This window comes from Sarcophilus harrisii, chromosome 2 (assembly GCF_902635505.1).
Source record: "Sarcophilus harrisii chromosome 2, mSarHar1.11, whole genome shotgun sequence".
NCBI classification, from domain to species: Eukaryota; Metazoa; Chordata; class Mammalia; order Dasyuromorphia; family Dasyuridae; genus Sarcophilus; species Sarcophilus harrisii.
Window position 1 is genome coordinate 372,985,557 of NC_045427.1, and position 13,189 is coordinate 372,998,745.

Below are 13,189 nucleotides of genomic sequence, written 5' to 3' on the forward strand. Positions count from 1 at the left end.
ATTTGACAGTCATTGATTGCATACTTATTCCTTCTGTTGGTCACTGCTATTACTTTTTTATTTTTCTTGTATCACTATAACTAGCTTTCTGCTACTACTCACTTTCCCTAAAGTAAAAAAAGCAAAACAAAACAAAAAAGTTCCTTGTAATCCTTTAGTCATGCTGATTCAGTCATGCAAAATATAGGTTCACATATTGACCATATCTGAAAAGGCTTGTCTTTTTCTGCATTACTACACTAAGTGTGCTTGTTTTTAGTCCTCTGAAGTCATGGTTAATTGTTACATTGATCAGAGTTTTTAAGTCTTTCAAAGTTTTTTCTTTACAATGTTGTAACTATATCCTTGGTTCTCCTTATGTCACACAAGTCTTGCCAAGTTTTTCTGGCTATATCCTTTCCATCGTTTTTTATGGCATGATAGTATTACATTTAGCATCTACATATCAATAGTAGTTCTCCAATTTCCTTTATTTCCACTACTTTGCTACAGAAAAAATACAGCTATAAATATTTTTGTAACATGGGTACTTTCTCACTTTCCCTCTCTAATAACAATTTGCTAGGTTAAAGGGGTAAAGATCACAGGTTAATGACTTTTGGTATATAGTTACAAATTGCTTTCCAGGATACCAAAAGCCAATTTTAAATTGTCATTCATGTTAACTCTAGCATTTTTGCCAAATAAAAGAGATCCCCAGAATCTTTTGACATGATAAAGAAGCTATCAAAAGAAGCTATCTAACAAGAAGGTCTTTATTCAGATACTTTAAAAAGAGCTTGTATTTGAAGTAATATAGATTTTCTGTAATTTTGCTCACCTCCCCTATTTTCTCCTTCCTCCCTCTGGATATTTTTCTTTTTTTTTAAATATTATTATACCATTTTGTTTACAAAATATATGCCTGGGTATTTTTTCAACACTGACCCTTACAAAACCTTCTGTTCCAACTTTTACCTTCCTTTCCCCCACTCCCTCCCTTGGATGGCAGGTAGTCCAATACATGTTAAGTATGTTAAAATATATGTTAAATCCAATATATGTATTCATATTTATACAGTTAACCTTTCTGCAAAAGAAAAATCAATCTAGGAAGAAAGAAAAAAACTTGAGAAGGAAAACTAAAATGCAAGCAAATAATAATACAAAGAGTGAAAAATGCTATGTTGTGGTCTACATTCATTTCCCATAGTTCTCTCTCTCTGGGTGTAGCTGATTCTCTTCTTTACTGAACAATTGGAACTGGTTTGAATCATCTCATTATTGAAGGGAGCCACATCCATCAGAATTGATCATTGTATAGTCTTCTTGTTGTGGTGTATGATGATCTCCAGGTTCTGCTCATTTCACTTAGCATCAATTCATGTAAGTCTCTATAGGCCTCTTTGAACTCATCCTGTTGGTCATTTCTTACAGAACAATAATATTCCATTACATTCATATGCCGTAACTTATTCAGCCATTCTCCAATTTATGGGCATCCATTCAGTTTCTAGTTTCTTGCCACTATAAAAAGGGCTGCCACAAACATTTTTGCACATTTGGGTCCCTTTCCCTCCTTTAAGATCTCTTTGGGATATAAGCCCAGTAGTAACAGTGCTGGATCAAAGGGTATGCACAGTTTGATCACTTTGAGGATAGTTGGAAATTACTCTCCAGAATGGTTGGAACCATTCACACTTCCACCAACAGTGTATCAGAGTTGTCTTAATTTGCATTTCTCTGATAAATAGTGATTTAGGACATCTTTTCATATGAGTAGAATAGTTTCAATTTCTTCATCTGAAAATTGTCTGTTCATATCCTTTTTACCATTTATCAATTGGAGAATGGCTTGAACTATTATAAATTTGAACTGATTCTCTATGTATTTTGGAAATGAGGCCTTTATCAGATCCTTTGGATATAAAAACGTTTTCCCAGTTTATTGTTTCCCTTCTAATCTTGTCTGCATTAGTTTTGTTTGTACAAAAACTTTTTAACTTAATATAATCAAAATTTTCTATTTTTTGATCAATAATGATCTCTGGTTCTTCTTTGGTCACCAATTCCTTCCTCCTCTGTAATGACCACTTTAGCACCCTGGATACCTTAGAGTCAGCCAGAGTCAGGATAAGCAAAAGTTCTTAGTCTTTATTCTTGGTCTTTAGAGGTAGGATTGAATTGGATGGAAGCAGAATCTCCACAACCTTCCTTCTCTCTCATCTTCCCCCAAAGTGACTCTGGCTAGTCTTACTCCATTCCCTAATCTCTCCTACAATCCTCTGTATACACCAATCATGGAGCCAGCACAGGATAGTGGGAAGGGCCATTTTCCAAGCATATGCCCATAGACTATTGTCCAATCGGTAAGTTAGCCTCAAGTGCTCGGCTGTCCTGCCTTCAGTGCATCGACTAAAGAGTTTCAAGCCCATTACATTTCTTGCTTTCTTTTGTTTTAGAACACAGGTGGTCATGCCATCCCTGACTTCTCAGGGAGGTGAGAACCCCAAAAAGGAGGTGATCATGCCCCCTCCCCCCTCTCCCCCCCGACTTCTCAGGAAGGGAGGTGAAAGCACTAAAAAAGGAGATGATCACGCCCTCCCTGACATTTCTGGAAGGGAGATGAAAAGCACCAAAGGGAAGTGAGGATTGCTAGCGGGTTTCTGGGTTGAAGGGTGTTATTAGAAACAGGTATGCACAAAACCATCAGCATGGGAGGTATTACACAAGCACATAGCAATAATGCACAGGCAAAGAGTTCCAGAAGTCCTAAAAGGAGGGTATGTAAAGAACAGTCACACATATGCCAAGATATAGTCCAAAACCAATCTATTCTCCATTGCTTCACTTGTCAGGGAATCCAATGATCCCCCTGAGTTTTTCAAGCCCTACAAGAATCTTATTGTGTCTCAGAGAATCCAATGATTCCTGAGGGTTCTTAAGTTCTACAACAATTTTTATCGTGTCTCAGAGAATCCAAGGATTCCTGAGGGTTCTCAAGTCCTACAACAATCTTATCTTGTCTCAGAGAATCCAATGATTCCTGACGGTTTTCAGGTCCTACAACAATCTTATCGTGTCTCAGAGAATCCAATGATTCCTGACGGTTTTCAAGTTCAACAATTTTTGATGTCCATGAGTTAAATGCCATAACTGCCAGGCTCTGTCAGTGGTGGGCACAGTCAGCAATGGAACCATCCGATGTTTCTTGGGTCTTCTTCATTTCAAGGGTCTGCTCCGTCTCTCCGATGGACAAGGTAAATACGGCTCGTTGGTACCCATCTGATTCCTTCTCCATCTGTGGAGATAGAAGCAAACCCTCTCCCCCAAGCAGTTAACCTATCTGGTCCCTTTCATTCACCACTTTCTGGATCTCCTCCATGTCACCTGGCGATTATTTAAAGATAATGGAGCTGCTGGCACTGGACACTCCCTTCTGGTGGGTTATAAAACCTGTCTGCCAGAGCCAGTGTATCTTGGTCAAAAATCAAGTAGAGCTAGATTTAGAAGTTCTCTAGGGTTATCTGTGGCTCCCCCTTTCTTTTGTTTTTGGAGGAGCATCTTAATGTCTCTGTTTCTTCTCTCCACTATTGCCTGTCCTTGAGGATTAAAAAGTATGCCAGTAGTGTGTAAAATCTTATACTGTGCACAAAAGTGTGCAAAATGTTTGATATGCAGGGCCATTATCTGTTTTTATTGCTTGTGGCACACCCATAACTGCAAATGCCTGTATAAGGAATTCAGTGACCACTCAGGCTATCTCTTTTGCTGTTGGTATTGCAAAAGTGAATCCTGAAAAGGTGTCTATCACAACGTGGATAAAAGACAGACGACCAAAAGATTTATAATGGGTCACATCCATTTGCCAAATTTCATTGTGTCTCAAACCACGAGAGTTCTCCCTGGAGGCAGTGTAGGAGCGTGGAAAGGAATGCAAACTGTACAGGCTTTTACTATGCTCCTAGCTTCCTCTCTTGTTATTCCAAATTTCCAACGTAAAGCTTGAGCAGCCTGATGATATTTAAAATGAGATTCTTGGGCTTCCTGAAATAAAGAGTATTGGCCAACATGGTTAGAAGGCTATCTGCCTTTGAATTACCATCAAAAATAGGACCTGGAAGTCCACTATGAGAGTGGGCATGCAAGATATAAATCTTACCTGGATGCTTTCTCCCTTGCTCTTGAAGTTCCTTAAAGAGCTGATATATATATTAGAGGCTACAAATTTTATTTGGGCTGTGGCAATTCTTTGTACCTACTGAATAGGCTGAATCAGATATTATATTTATATCTCCTGAATAATAAGTAAGAGCTAGAATGATTGCATACAATTCATTCTGTTGAGTGGACTGAAAAGGAGTTCTGACTACTCTCTTTATAGTTAAGTCACAAGAGTATACAGCACAAATATTATGTTTGGATGCATCTGTAACGATAGTTGGTCCTTTAAGAGGAACTTTAGAAACCTTTTCTTCTTCTTCTTCTTTTTTTTTAATTTTTTTTATTTAATAGCCTTTTATTTACAGGATATATACATGGGTAACTTTACAGCATTAACAATTGCCAAACCTCTTGTTCTAATTTTTCACCTCTTACCCCCCCACCCCCTCCCCTAAATGTCAGGATGACCAGTAGATGTTAAAATATATTAAAATATAACTTAGATACACAATAAGTATACATGACCAAAACATTATTTTGCTGTACAAAAAGAATCAGACTCTGAATTATTGTACAATTGGCTTGTGAAGGAAATCAAAAATGCAGGTGTGCATAAATATAGGGATTGGGAATTCAATGTAATGGTTTTTAGTCATCTCCCAGAGTTCTTTTTCTGGGTATAGCTAGTTCAGTTCATTACTGCTCCATTAGAAATGATTTGGTTGATCTCGTTGCTGAGGATGGCCTGATCCATCAGAACTGGTCATCATCTAGTATTGTTGTAGAAGTATATAATGATCTCCTGGTCCTGCTCATTTCACTCAGCATCAGTTCGTGTAAGTCTCTCCAGGCCTTTCTGAAATCATCCTGTTGGTCATTTCTTACAGAACAGTAATATTCCATAATTTTCATATACCACAATTTATTCAGCCATTCTCCAACTGATGGACATCCATTCAGTTAGAAACCTTTTCTTCAAGAATCCATCACCAATTATGTAATAGTCTGGTTATCTTTAATGGAGACCTGTGTGTAAAATTTGGAGCCATGGCTAATAAAATTTGCCACTCTGGGATGGTTTCACAGCACACATTAATTTGTGCATTAGTATAAAAGGTGTATATCTTGTCTGATCTTATCCCAGGTAATTGTACTGCTCGCTTAATGGCCTTTAATAAAATTCTAGTCACAAGCACTGGGTAAGGAGTAAGGCTTTATTCTGGTTGTGCTCTCTATCGCTCTATCACACTGTCTCCTTGATGAAGGACTGCTGTGGGTGCCTCTTGTGTAGCAAAAACTGGTATTTCCAAGGGTTTTTGAGTGACTCAACCACATTGGATAAAGCGAGTTCAGCTTCTCTCAAAGCCTTTTGAGCTTCTTTTATAAGCTGGCATGGTGAGTTTAAAGCACCGTCTCCCCTTAAAATGTCATAAAATGGTTGTAACTGATAGGTAGTCAAGCCTAACACTGGACATATCCATTGGATGTCGCCTATCAATTTCTGAAAGTCATTTAAGGTGTTTAGCTTCACTGTTCTTAAGGAATGTTTTTGTACTGTGAGCACCTTAGCATATACTTCATATCCTGAATATTGAAAAGGAGCATGTCTTTGAATTTTTTTCTGGAGCTATGTGCAATTTGTAGTTCCTTAGTGTTTCTATAGCCTTTTGTAGACATACTTCTAACATTTATTCCTCAGGTGCATATCCAATATATCATCCATGCAATGTAATAACATAACTTTTGGAAATGCTTTTCTTACTGGAGTAAGAGCAGCAGCAACATACATTTGACACATAGTAGGGCTGTTTTTCATTCCCTGTGGCAAAACTGTCCATTCATATCTTTTATAAGGCTCAGCTTAGTTAACACTGGGCACTGAAAAGATAAATCTTTTCATATCCTCCTTATCTAGAGGGATGGAATAGAAACAATCCTTAATGTCTATAACCCAGAGAGGCCATTCTCTAGGCAGTTGAGTAGGAGATGGAAGCCCAGGCTCAAGAGTTCCCATAGTTTCCACCTGTTCATTTACCTTTCTTAAATCAGTCAACATCCTCCATTTTCCAGATTTCGTTCTTACAACAAATACTGAGGACTTAGAGAAGGTTGTAAGTGTCCTTGGTCAAGTTGCTCCTGTACTATATCTAATAAGGTCTGAATTTTATCACTACCTAAGGGCCACTGTTCTATCCACACTGGTGTATCAGTTTTCCATTGGATAGGAACAGGTGAAAGTGTTGGCAGGCCTTCAACAGCAGCCCTGCCTAAAAAATCGAAGTACTTATTTTTAATCCTTATTGTTGTAAAATGTCTCTTCCCTACAGACTGATGGGGATTTTTTCAACTATAAAAGGAGGAAAAACTCCTTTTCACTTTCAAATATCCATCTCAAAGGGGCAGCACTAACTTCAGCTGCTATTGATCCTCCTACGCCTGACATGTAGGTGTCTGACTTAATCTTTGGCCAGTGACTGGGCCCGTTGGCACCTCTAATGACTTTACGATCTGCACCAGTGTCTACCAAGCCTTCTAATGGTATGCCATTATATAGATAGTGAGCATAGGTCGGTCAGCTGTCACAGCTGCTGTCCACTATATTCCTGGATTTTGTTGCTTGGAGTCAGAATCTGGGTGACTATCACCAGATTGCTTATTAGGAGTCTGTATCAGTAAACCTGATGCTACTACTTCTCCTGGGTGATAAGTCACACATTGTCTACCTGTATTAGTGACTGGGATATTACCTACACATTCCCCACTTTCCCACATCAGTGTGTGGATGGACACTGTTTTGTACTTACTCTCAGGATGTGAAATGGTCAAACCTACTGTGCCTGGAGGCAAGGGATCCATAGGCTGGAGAGGAACAGATTTCACCTCTCCAGGGGGTATCTCAGTTGTCCCAGCTGCATGCAACTCTATTCTCCCCAATTGTAATCCCTTTCTCCCATCAGGTTGCTTCCTGGCTGATTGGTCATGTCTGGGTACTGGACTTCTAGGTACTCTCTGGGTGTAGCATCAGCTGCCATCATGCCCCAAGTGTTTTTTTTTTGCCTGGGACCCTGGGGCTGGGCCCCTCATCCTGTTTCCCTGAATCAGTCTACATTCTGATGCCCAATGGAAGCTTCTGTTGCATTTTGGACATGGGGTATTGGGTCTTGTTCTCCCACCCTGTTTTCTCACTCTGTCTCGGTGCCAACATTGAGCTTTCAGATGCCCTGCTTTATCATATTAAAAGCATTGACAAGTCTCACTAGAAGTCCCTTGCCAGAAGGGACCCTGTCTTCCCAAGATCTTGGGGAGTCTGCATCATAGCCTGGCTATAAAAGGCATTTGTGCCCACTGTGGCACAGCGTTTTATGATCTCCTCTAAAGGAGCATCCTTGTGTAGTCCTAGTATAATTCTTCTACAAACCTCATTAGCATTTTCTTTAGCAAGTTGCCTTATCATAATGTCTGTTACTGCATTTTCACTATTGGTTCATATGACAGCTGTCTGTAGACGTCCCACAAAATCAGCAAAGGGTTCATTTGACCTTGGGTTATTTTTGTGAAGGCTTCACCCTTGTCGTTTTTTTCTGGGGAGAAAAGCCCATGTTTTTATAGCAGCAGCAGCAATTTGCTCATATGCTGCTAAGGAGTAATTAATCTGTACTGAAATTTCTGCATAAGAACCTATACCTGTTAGTTGGTCATAGTGATTGGAGGATTAACTCCACTATGACTGTTTTGTTGGGCTTGTATCCTACAGAGCTCACTATACTCAGAAAGCCACAACAAGTTTTGTCCAGGTTCTTAGAATGTCCTTGCTATAGATTTCCAGTCATTAGGGGTTAAAATTTCATAAGCCAAATTCTGTAATAACATCTTAACATAAGCTGATGTAGCCCCATAGAGTGCAAGCCTTTTTCAAGTCTTTGAGGATTTCTTTATCAAAAGGAGTGTATCTTCTTACTTTCTTGACCTGAAGAGTTAAACTGTTGAATCACAGGATACATTCCTATTTTCAGATCATCTAAATTCTGCCCTTCTTCTGTGGCTTTAAGTACTGCCTTTTGCAATCTAGTCATAGGAGGATGTGATTGGGGGGGGAGGGGGTTGCTGATGGAGTCACTGCCCCTCCCACTACTCCCCCCCTCCATCCGGGAAGGTGAATTTGATGGGGGCGTGTCAAGAAACAGTTCCTGTTTAGGCGGGGTTGAATCACCTCTACCTTCATCCTCACTTAACTCCCCATGCCCTCAGGTGATATCGCTTTTAATCCTTCTTTTGTCCTCATATTCCTCACACTTCCTCATCTGGCTGTTCTTAGAATTTTTCTTTTTTCTATAACTTGAAGGATTCTTTAAGGCTAATTGTATTATGTTGTATGTACAGAATGTTTCCTTGGAAATTGAACGTGGACCTTTATCATTGTAGTGTTCACAGAGTTGATCTCCTACCAGCTTCCAATTATCTAGCTCTATCTCTTCCTTTAAGAACCAAGGGTTCATGCGTTCTAATGTACCCAAGAGTCTAGCGATCTGCAACCAAGTTATAATTAAGCCTTGTCCCTTGACCAACTTAAGCATGCTTTCTATAGCGCCCCCTTGGGGCAGAGGTGGGCATGGGGCTGGGGGAGAATCTTTTCCCCATATCTGTCTCCATTTCAGCTAGAAAAGGTTACTAGTTTAGCCCTTAACAAAGTAAGTTCCCTGTTTGTTTATTAAAATATTCACCCAATTTCCTGGTCACCCGAGAAATCTTCAGTGAAGTTAGGGTCCTTGGACCCCACGCTCAGGCGCCAAATGTGATGACCAATGTTAGCCCCTTCGATACCTTAGAATCAGCTGGAGTCAGAATAAGCAAAAGTCCTTAGTCTTTATTCTTGGTCTTTGGAGATAGAATTGAATTGGATGGACACAGAATCTTCTCATCTTCCTTCTTCCTCATCCACCGCCAAAGTGACTCTGGCTCCTCTTACTCCACCCCCTAATCCCTCCTACAATCCTCTGTATGCACCAATCATTGAGCCAGCACAGGACAGTGGGAAGGGCCATCCCCCAAGCACATGCCCATAGAGTATTGTCCCATTAGTAGTTAGCCTCAAGTGCTTGGCTGTCCTGACCTCAGTGCATCCACTCAAGAGTTTCAAGCCCGTGACACTCCTCCACAGATCTGAGAGGTAAACTATCCTATGTTCTTCTAATTTATTTATAATCTCATTTTTCATGTCTAGATCATGAACCCTTTGATCTTATCTTGGTATATGGTGTTAAGCATGTGGGTCAGTGCCTAGTTTCTGCCATCCTAGTTTCCAATTTTCCCAGCAGATTTTGTCAAATAGTGAATCTTATCCCAAAAGTTGGGGTCTTTGGGTTTGTCAAACACTAGATAGTTATTGACTATTTTGTTTTGTGAACATAACCTATTCCGCTGATCAACTAGCCTATTTCTTAACCAATACCAAATGGTTTTGGTGACTGCTGCTTTATAATATAGTTTTAGATCTGGTACAGTTAGGCTACCTTCATTTGAATTTTTTTTTTCTATTAGTTTCCTTGAAAGTCTTTTTTGTTCTTTTTGATAAATTTTGTTATTGTTTTTTCTAGGTCAGTAAGATAGTTTCTTGGGAGTTTGATTGGTATACCACTAAATAAATAGATTACTTTAGGTAGTATTGTCATCTTTATTATATTCACTCTCCCTATCCAAGAGTACTTGATTATATTCACTCTCCCTATCCAAGAGTACTTGATATTTTCCAGTTGCTTGGATCTGACTTTATTTATGTGGAAAGTGATTTATAGTTTTGCTCATATAGTTCCTGACTTTTTCCCTTGGCAGATAGATTCCCGAATATTTATTGACAGTCATTTTACATGGAATTTCTCTTTGTTTCTCTTGCTGTTGGATTTTGTTATCGATGTATAAAAATGCTGATGATTTATGAGGATTTATTTTGTATCCTGTAACTTTGCTAAAGTTGTGAATTATTTCTAATAGCTTTTTAGTAGATTCTCCCCCAAATATTTTTCTAGAGAAAAATAACATCAAATTCCCCAAGGTTTACAAGATCCATTTTTTAAATTGCATCTTTCATAAAATTAAGGGACAAGATTTTTGCCTTTTTTTTTAAACTCCTGTAGAAATTTTGATATTTTTAGCTTCCTAGACTTGAGTTTTGCCAGATTTCCAGGGAAAAACCTGGTTGGGGTAAATTAACCAATCTTTTTCTTAATTCCTTGATTTTTTTTCCCCCTCTCCAGTCTTTCGTGCTGTCATCCTTTACTTTTATTCTTAAAACTTATCCAATCTTTGCCAAATTTGGTAGATTCTGCCACCATAATTTATCTTAATGTCAATCCACTTCTCCCTACTCCCAGTCCTGTCCCTTGTTTGTGTCCTCATCACCTCTCACCTATGGCTATGAGTTTCATAGCCATCCCAAAGGTTCTCAATTTCTCATTTCTCCTTCTCCAAACCATCCTTTATATAGCTACCAAATTGATATTTGTACCGCATATATCTGATTCTTTGATTTTCCCTGTTCTGGAGGCTTCAGTGGTGTCCTGTTGCTTGCTGCTTAAGATAAAATACAAATCTTTTCTACCTTAACTCTAGACTACCTTGTAAAACTTGATTTCATGTTACTTTCCTTAGTTCAGTGTTCTAGCGAAACAGGCTTGCCTGCTTTTCCCTGGACAAACTGTTCTATTTCCTGTCTTTGTGCCCTTTGGTCAAGCTTTCTGTCCCCCACACTTGGAATGTACTCCCTCTACTTCAATCTCAGTAAGATCGTGTCTCCTTTTAAAGGAGAAGCTTCCTAGTTGTTAGTGCCCCTCCCTCTGGAAAATTACTTTGTATGTATTTTGTATTTAAATTTCTATAGATACTTTTGTTTTCTCCTAATGGAATATAAACTTTGAATTCCAAGAATCTTGTGATTTTGCTTTGTCTCCCCAGAGCCTTCCTGGTATATACATAGTAGGTACATAATAAATGCATGGATGAATTCAAATAATGTTACTAGTTCAGCTTCTTTTCTTCCCCAGACCCTTCTATTTAGAATGCAAAATGTCAAACCTTCAAATCAGATTTCTAAACTCTCATCAGCTGAGACAGCGAAGTAAGATGAACTTTGAAAATGACATAATGACTTTTTCTTTTTAAAAGTGAAAGCTATATACAATAGAGATTTGTAGTTTCAGGTATAAACCTCATTTTTATTTTCTGTGTAAATGGAAATGCTTCTTTTGGTTGACGTTTATCAAGATTAGAATAACAAAAAGAAAACCTATCAGCTGATACCTGTGCCTTGTTTTAGCACCTTTCACCCATATTTTTTAAATAGCTTTTTATTTTCAAGATATATGCAAAAATAGTTTTCAACATTCACCCTTTGCAGAACCTTGTGTTCCAAATTTTTTCTCCTTCTCTTCCCCCCAACCCCTCCCTTAGACAGCAGGTAATCTGATATCTTTTTTTTTAATGTACAAAATCTTTTTATGTACAAAACATATGCATGTATAGTTTTTTCAACATTGACTCTTATAAAACCTTCTGTTCCAAATTTTCCCCTCCTTCCCCCCTCCCCAGATGGCAGGTAGTCCAATACATGCTAAATATGTTAAATCCAATATATGTATACATATTTATAGTTATCTTGCTGCACAAGAAAAATTGAATCTAGAAAGAAAAAAAAAACTGGAGAAGGAAAAGAAAAATGCAAGCAAACAATAACAGGAAGGGTGGAAATGCTACGTTGTGGGAATCACTCAATTCCCACAGTTCTCTCTCTGGGTGTAGATGGCTCTCTTCATTACTGAACAATTGGAACTGGTCTGAATCAACTCATTGTTGAAGAGAGCCATATCCATCAGAATTGATCATTGTATAGTCTTCTTGTTATGGTGCATAATGATCTCCTGGTTCTGCTCATTTCACTCAGCTCGCGTGTCTCCAGGCCTCTCTGAAATCATCCTGTTGGTCATTTCTTACAGAACAGTAATATTCCATAACATTCATATATCGTTTCTTATTCAGCCATTCCCCAACAGATGGCCATCCATTGAATTTCCAGTTTCTAGCTACTAAAAAAAGGGGTAACACAAACATTTTTGCACATGTGCGTCTCTTTCCTTCTTTAAGATCTCTTTGGCATATAAACCCAGTAGTAACACTGCTGGATCAAAGGTATGCACAAGTTTGATAACTTTTTGAGCATAGTTCCAAATTGCTCTGCAGAATGGTTGAAATCCAATATCTTAAACATGTGCAATTCTTCTCTACATATTTCCACAATCATCATACTGCACAGGAAGAATCAAATCAAAGGAAAAAAAAAGATAAAATAAAAAGCAAGCAAACAAAAAAGGTGAAAATACTATGTTGCTATTCCCATTCAGTCCCCATGGTTCTCTTTGTAGATGCAGATAGCTGTAGCTCTCTTCATCACAAGTCTGTTGGAATTGGCCTGAATCATCTTATTGTTGAAAAATCCATGGCCATCAGTATTGATCATCATATAATTTTGTTTTTTGTCATGTACAATGATCTCCTGGTTCTGCTCATTTCACTTAGCATCAATTCATGTAAGTCTCTCCAGGCCTCTCTAAAATCATCCTCTGTAATGTTATCTCGTTCGTTTTTCTTGGTCTCTGGGGGCAGCTTTCATTTCAATTTGAGTAATCACAAGAATAGCCAGGGGTTAAAGTCCAAATCCTTTATTATCTCCTTCCCGGGGCTGGGCAGCTTTCTGGAGAGCTTTTCAGATGCACCTTGATCTCAGTGGGGGAAGTGCAAGGAGGCCAGGCCAGCCACCAGGAGTTTGACTGAAGATGAAATGATTTTCTGTCTCCTTGGCTCTGAGAGCTTCTAGTGCGCTTGTCTTCTCTAGCTCTCTCAGAGCCTTTGAGAGCTTACGTTCCTACCTCCAGTTCTGTTATCTTCTCTGCATCTGAATCTGACGGTTTTCTGAGTTCCAGCTTATATGCTCTACACTGAGTATAAACCAATCGTTATATCACTAGGAAATCATTATTTGTTGTAAGATTTAATCAAT

General features: G+C 38.7%; 1 protein-coding gene across 2 annotated transcripts in view; it reads left to right on the top strand.

Annotated features, from left to right (window-relative positions):
- CYSTM1 (cysteine rich transmembrane module containing 1) overlaps positions 1-13,189 on the top strand; it is a 99,213-nt gene that overhangs the window by 16,700 nt on the left and 69,324 nt on the right. The window lies entirely within an intron of this gene.